Raw genomic sequence first — 6,561 nt, 5'->3', positions numbered from 1 at the left:
GTAGCATGAGTACACCACAACGGTACCCATTAAGTTCCAAACCTAACCTCGGTAGAGTAGTGACGAGGTCAGGTTAGGCCCACTGGTATATAATAAATAAAGCAGGAAAATATAACAGTATAATAAGAGACTAGAATTTAACAAAAAGAAAATACTGTGGTCTCAAAAGTAAACACACGGCTCAACCCATAAATACCATAGTTAACAGCAAGAATTCTACAGTTAAGACTATTAAAGAACAAGGAAAAGAAGAAAATCAACTAGGCATGCTTCACAAAGTTCAAATAAGTAGTTAGAGCACGTAGACATACGATATTAAACTAAACAAGATAACTATGCATGTTGGAATAGCTCAATTAAGGATGAAAACAAACTAATACTTATTTAAACGGTATAACACAAATTAAAGGAAAAACAGGTTGCAACTCATTAAAATAAATCGGGTTTTTCAACAAATAGCCCGTGTACGTACTCTTCACCTCACGTACACAGTGCTCACATATCACGACAGTACCAAATCCTAAGGGGATTTCCCCCACACAAGGTTAGGCAAGCCACTTACCTCGAACCAAGCTCAATCAATCGGTAACAATGTCTTTTCCACAAATATCTGACTCCGAATGGCCCAAATCTAGAAAAACAATAATTACATATCATAAATACAACTATAATAGACTAATCTAATTAATGAAATCAAGACTTTAACAAAAATTCTAAAATCCTTCCAAAAACGTTGACCCGGGCTCACGTCTCGGAATTGGGAAAAACTCACAAAATCCGAAAGTCCATTCACTCACAAGTCCAACCATACCAAATTTATCAAAATCTGACCTCGAATGACCACTCAAAACCCAAAATCAAACTCTTCAAATCCCTAGCCTCAAACTCCTAAATTCCACATTAAATACACACTAACTAGGTGGAAATATATATGGGGAAGCAAGATTATTGATCAAAAATAAGCACAAGGGACTTACCTCACGAAATTCCTCGAAAATGCTCTCAAGAAATCGCCAAAGCCCAGCTCCAAATGATGAAATGAAGCAAATTTTGCGAAGTCTCGCATTTAAGGATTCTACCCAAGCCTTCCGCACTTGCGACAACTTGGCCGCTTTTGTGGTCTCGCAGGTGCGCCCCTTGCCCGCTTCTGCGCCAACCACATGTGCGAAAAATCCCCCGCATCTGTGCCTTTGCCCGCATTTGCGCGCCTGTGTGCACTTCTGTGCAAGCCGCTTCTGCGTGCGAATGTCCGCATATGCGGCCTCTGTCCAAGGCCTCCCTGGCCGCTTCTGCGATCCATTTTCTCGCTTTTGCGAGCACGCATCTACGGTCCCCAATCCGCAGATGCGATTACACCAGCAGTTGCAAACCTTCAACTATCCTTCAACTTCGAACCTTAGTCTATTAACCACCCAAAATCAACCGGAGGCCCCCGGGACCTCAACCAAACACACCAACAAGTCTCTTAACATCATACAAACTTAATCGAATCTTCAAATCACCTCCAATAATATCGAAAACACGAATTACACACAGATTCAAGCCTAAGAAACTTCAAAATTTCCAAATTCTACAAACGACGCTGAAACCTATCAAATCTGGTGTGATTGACCTCAAATTTTGCACACAAGTCATAAATAATATTTCAGAACTACTGCAACTTCCGGAATCGAAATCCGACCCCAATATCTAAAATTCCACTTCCAGTCAAAATCTCCAAAAATTCGACTTTCGCCATTTCAAGCCTAAATCAGCTACAGACCTCAAATTCACAGTCCGGACATGCTCCTAAGTCCAAAATCACCCAACGGAGCTAACGGGACCGACAGAACTCCATTCCGGAGTAGTCTTCTCACAATTTTGACTACAGTCAAAATCCTAAGACTTAAGCTTCCATTTTAGGGACTAAGTGTCCCAATTCACTCTGAAACCACAACAACAACCTCCCGGCAAGTCACATAAGTAGAAAAAGCGTACAGGGGAAATAGTAAATAGGGGATCGGGGCTAATACACTCAAAACAACCGGACGGATCATTACACTTCTCGCTCTCCAATATTTTTGTAACCACCTGCTTCAACCCATTTAAAGAAATAATCATTTAAAATTAAAAAACATTTACCTGCCCGGGCCCTTGAGGTAAGGGACCAACTATGTCCATCCCCCATTTCATGAATGGCCACGGTGACACCACCAAATGCAAAAGCTCTGTCAGTTGATGCCCTAACTATGCATGACGCTGACACTTATCATATTTTTGTACAAATGCCTTTGCGTCTTGTTTCATTCGGGGCCAAAAGTAGCCAGCCCTTAACAATTTTAGAACCAACGAGTCTGCACCAGAATGATTTTCGCACACCCCTTCGTGAACTTCCCTCATCACATAATCAACCTCCAATATCCCTAAATATTGAACCAATGGTCCTTGAAATGACCTTCGGTACAATTGACCGTCAACAAGGCAATAGCGAGCAGCTTTAGTTCGTAGTGCCCGAGAAGCTTTAGGGTCTTCGGGAAATTTTTCATGTCTTAAATACTCTACAAACTCATTTCTTCAATCCCAAATTAAGTTGGTCGAGTTGACTTGACAATACCCATCCACATCCAGGACCGAATGTAAATTTTGAACTACTGCACCGAAATCAGCACCTTTTATTTCCATGGACAACCCTAAATTAGCCAATGCGCCTGCCTCCACGTTCTTTTTCCTAGGGATACGAATAATCGACCACTCTCTGAACTGAGAACGTATAACTTGTACATTACTCAAGTATTACTGCATGCGCTCCTCTTTGGTGTCAAAGATTCCATATACCTGGTTCACTACCAGCCGGGAATCGCATTTTACATCAATGACCTCGGAACCTAGTTCCTGGGCTAATTTAAGTCCTTCAACCAAAGCCTCATACTCGGCTTCATTGTTAGCCAAAGGAATAGTTCTAATGTCCTGCCTCAGGGATTTTACCGAAGGAGTGATTAATACAATCCTGAGACCAGAACATTTTGCAATAGAGTCTCCATCGGTAAACAAAGTCCATACACCAAAAATAGTTTTTCAATACTAGAGTTTCTTCTATAGCAGCTAAAGGCATCATACCGGGACTAAAATCATCCACAAAGTAGGCCAAAACTTGTGACTTAGTTGCAGTCTGAGGTTTATACTTGATGTCAAATTTACTAACTTTGACCACCCATTTAGCCAGGCAACTCAATAATTCAGGCTTATGAAGGATGCTCCTCAAGGGAAAAGTCGTCACAATGGCTATGGGATAACATTGAAAGTAAGGCCTTAGCTTTCTAGAGGTGACTATGGGAGCTAGAGCCACCTTTTTGAGGTGAGGATATCGTGTCTCCGCTCCCAATAAAACTTTATTAACATAATAAATAGGAAATTGCGTACCTTTCTCCTCTCGGATCAAAACTGCACTCACCGTAACTTCTGAAACTGCTAAATAAATTAACAATTGCTCACCTTCCTTCGGTTTTGACAATAACAGAGGGATAGACAAGTACCTTTTTAGGTCTTTCAATGCTTTCTGACATTCCGAAGTCCACGAAAAATCATTCTTCTTTTTCAAGAGTGAAAAGAAATGATAACGTTTCTCCGAATACCTCAAAATGAATCTACTAAGTGCCACCAACCGGCCAGTCAAACTCTAAACTTCCTTTACACGTGTCAATTGAATTCACTTCAATTCCTCGTTATGAAACCAAGAAACCAAGAAACTTCTCGAAACCAACTCCAAAAGCATATTTTTCAAGATTGAGTTTCATGTTGTACTTTCTCAGAATATCAAATATTTTTTGTAGATGAGCCAAATGATCTCCTGCATTAAGAGACTTAACTAACATATCATCGATGTAAACATCCATAGTTTTATCAATTTGACGTTCGAACATCTTATTAATGAGCCTTTGGTAAGTGACACCGATATTCTTAAACCCAAAAGGCATTACATTATAGCAGTATGTGCCAAACTTTGTGACAAACAAGGTTTTTTCTTGATCTTCTAGGTGCATCCTAATCTGATTATACTTAGAGTATGCATCAAGAAAACTCATTAACTCATGCCCGGCCATAGCATCAATCATTTGGTCAATGTTCGGTAGCGGGAAAGAGTCTTTAGGGCATGCCTTATTCAAATCTTTATAATCTATACACATTCTAAATTTATTATTCTTTTTAGGAATAACCACTACGTTAGCTAACCAATCGGGATAATTTACCTTTCAAATTGAACCTATATTCTGTAATCGGGTTACCTCTTCTTTGACAAATATGTTTCTGACCTCGGCTATCGATCATTTTTGTTGCCTTACCGGAGGGAAGTTAGGGTCCAAACATAATTTTTGGACAACCACTTCCAACTAAAAAACCTGTCATATCTAAGTGAGACTATGCAAAACAATCAATGTTAGTTTTAAGAAAATCAATAATTCTAAGTCTTAGTTCGGAGCCCAACCCCGTTCCCAAATGGAACTTTCTTTCCTGGAAAGACCTCGGTACCTAATAGAAATCTGATGACTTCTCTTCCCCATTACCATCAATCGGGATGGAAGAGGTCACCGATCCCTGTAGTTAATATTCCCATTCCCCAAAGGTTGGTTTGTGCATATTGTCATCATCCGCATATCATACTAGATCTAGAGGTCCTCCACCTCCTCCTCCACCAAGTGATCCTAAAGGAAAAAGCAAAGGAAAAGAAAAAATGGACGATTTAAATGGTATCAGAAAGGACAATGCAAAGAACGTTGAAACCTCGGGCGGTCGAAATACTCCATCACAGATTGAATTGGTCCTACATCTGGAACAGAAAATATTGGAACTACAAGGGGAACTTGAGAAGGTCCGGAACTTGGCAAACCTTTCCCTCACCCTAAACGTCCCTGACATCAACCAACAAAACACAAACGCCCAAAACCCGACACCTCCCCAAAACACGAAGAATCAAAACCCACCACCGAATCCTCCCACACCACATCAATACGCCATACCTTCTTAGAACCGCAACCCTCCACCGAAACCTACTCCCCAACAACACCATCACCACCCAACTTAATACCCACAAACAACCACATACCACACCCCTCAGAATGTACCACAGCCTACTCCTGACCCGCAAAACTCAACCAATGACCACCATTACGCCCAGATTCCCGGAGTCCACCAAAGCAATCCCATATATATGAAAACTTTACCCCATACCCCACAACAAATCCTATACATACCCGAATCCGCCGCGAAGGACCTGCTCATCAAGAACATGGCAGAGGAACTCAAGAAACTTACTGGCAGGGTTCAAAGTGTCGTAGGGGGCAAAGGCATTAATTTTTGAATTATGAAGATTTGTCTTCATTTCATGAATCCATGGCCTTCCAAGGATCACATTGTATCCCATGTTGCCATCCACCACTTCGAACAAAGTGGTGTTTGTTATGCCTTCGATATGTGTGGGAAGTAAAATCTTTCATCGAGTCATTATACTTGTTAGGCTAAACCCGACCAGAAGCTTTGTTGCCAGAACTATGTTTCCGGTTAACTTTGCTTGTTCCAAAATTCTCCATTGAATAATATTGGCTGAACTACCTGGATTAACCAACACATGTTTAATTTTAAAATTTAAAACATTAAGTGATATTACCAGAGCAACGTTGTGTGATAAAAGAAGGCCATCAACATCTTCTTCCGTGAAGGTGATTTCATCATCTTCTGATGCTTCTCGGATCCTCTTGCCTTAAGTTACCGATATCTTTGTCTTCTTTGCTGCTGAAAATGTCACTCCATTTACTTTATCACCACCAAAGATCATTTTTATCGTTAGGCAAGGTGATCTTACAGCCATTTGACTGGTTCCACAGTGTCTCGATTCCTCCCATAAGTACTTTTGACCCAATCCTTTAGAACTTCTCTAAGATGACCATTCTTCAATTACATTGCAACCTCTTCACGAAGGTGCCGGCAGTCCCTTGTTCTGTGGCCATGCATTTCATGAAATTCACATCATAGATTAGGATCCCTTTTGACTAGGATCCGATCGAATTGGATTCGGAAATCTAAGCCTCTTTAATGTTTCTCTCAGCGGAAACCAGTTCTACTAGGCTGATATTGAAGTACTAATCGAATAATTGGGGGTATGCTGAATCCCGGGACCCCGATGGTTCCTTCTCCTGTAAAGCTCTGCTACTCCGACCATGATCTGCTCTTCTATCAGAAACGAACTTGTCCGATGATTGAAATCCTTTATTTCCACGCTCATCGTCTCTTTCGTAAGGCTACAAATGACTCATGGAAGACCTGATCTGCATTGAAATCAGTTTTAAACTTTTTTTGATTCTGATCATGATTGCGACCCATGGATGGCACCGAAGAATTTAGTTGATCATCTTAAATTCTGATTTTTGATTCATAACGATTGTGGATATCTGCCCATGTGGCTGCCTGAAATTCCAACAAGCTTTCGTTCAATTTTCTGGAGGCATCGAAGCTCAGTGGATTGCGACCTTTGATGAACGCTTCAACTGCCCACTCATCCGGTACTACCGGCAACAACATTCTTTCCTT

The sequence above is a fragment of the Nicotiana tabacum genome, chromosome 4 (assembly GCF_000715075.1).
Source record: "Nicotiana tabacum cultivar K326 chromosome 4, ASM71507v2, whole genome shotgun sequence".
In the NCBI taxonomy this organism is placed as follows: domain Eukaryota; kingdom Viridiplantae; phylum Streptophyta; class Magnoliopsida; order Solanales; family Solanaceae; genus Nicotiana; species Nicotiana tabacum.
The sequence above is the reverse complement of the archived record's forward strand: the minus strand, read 5'-3'. Positions refer to the sequence as shown.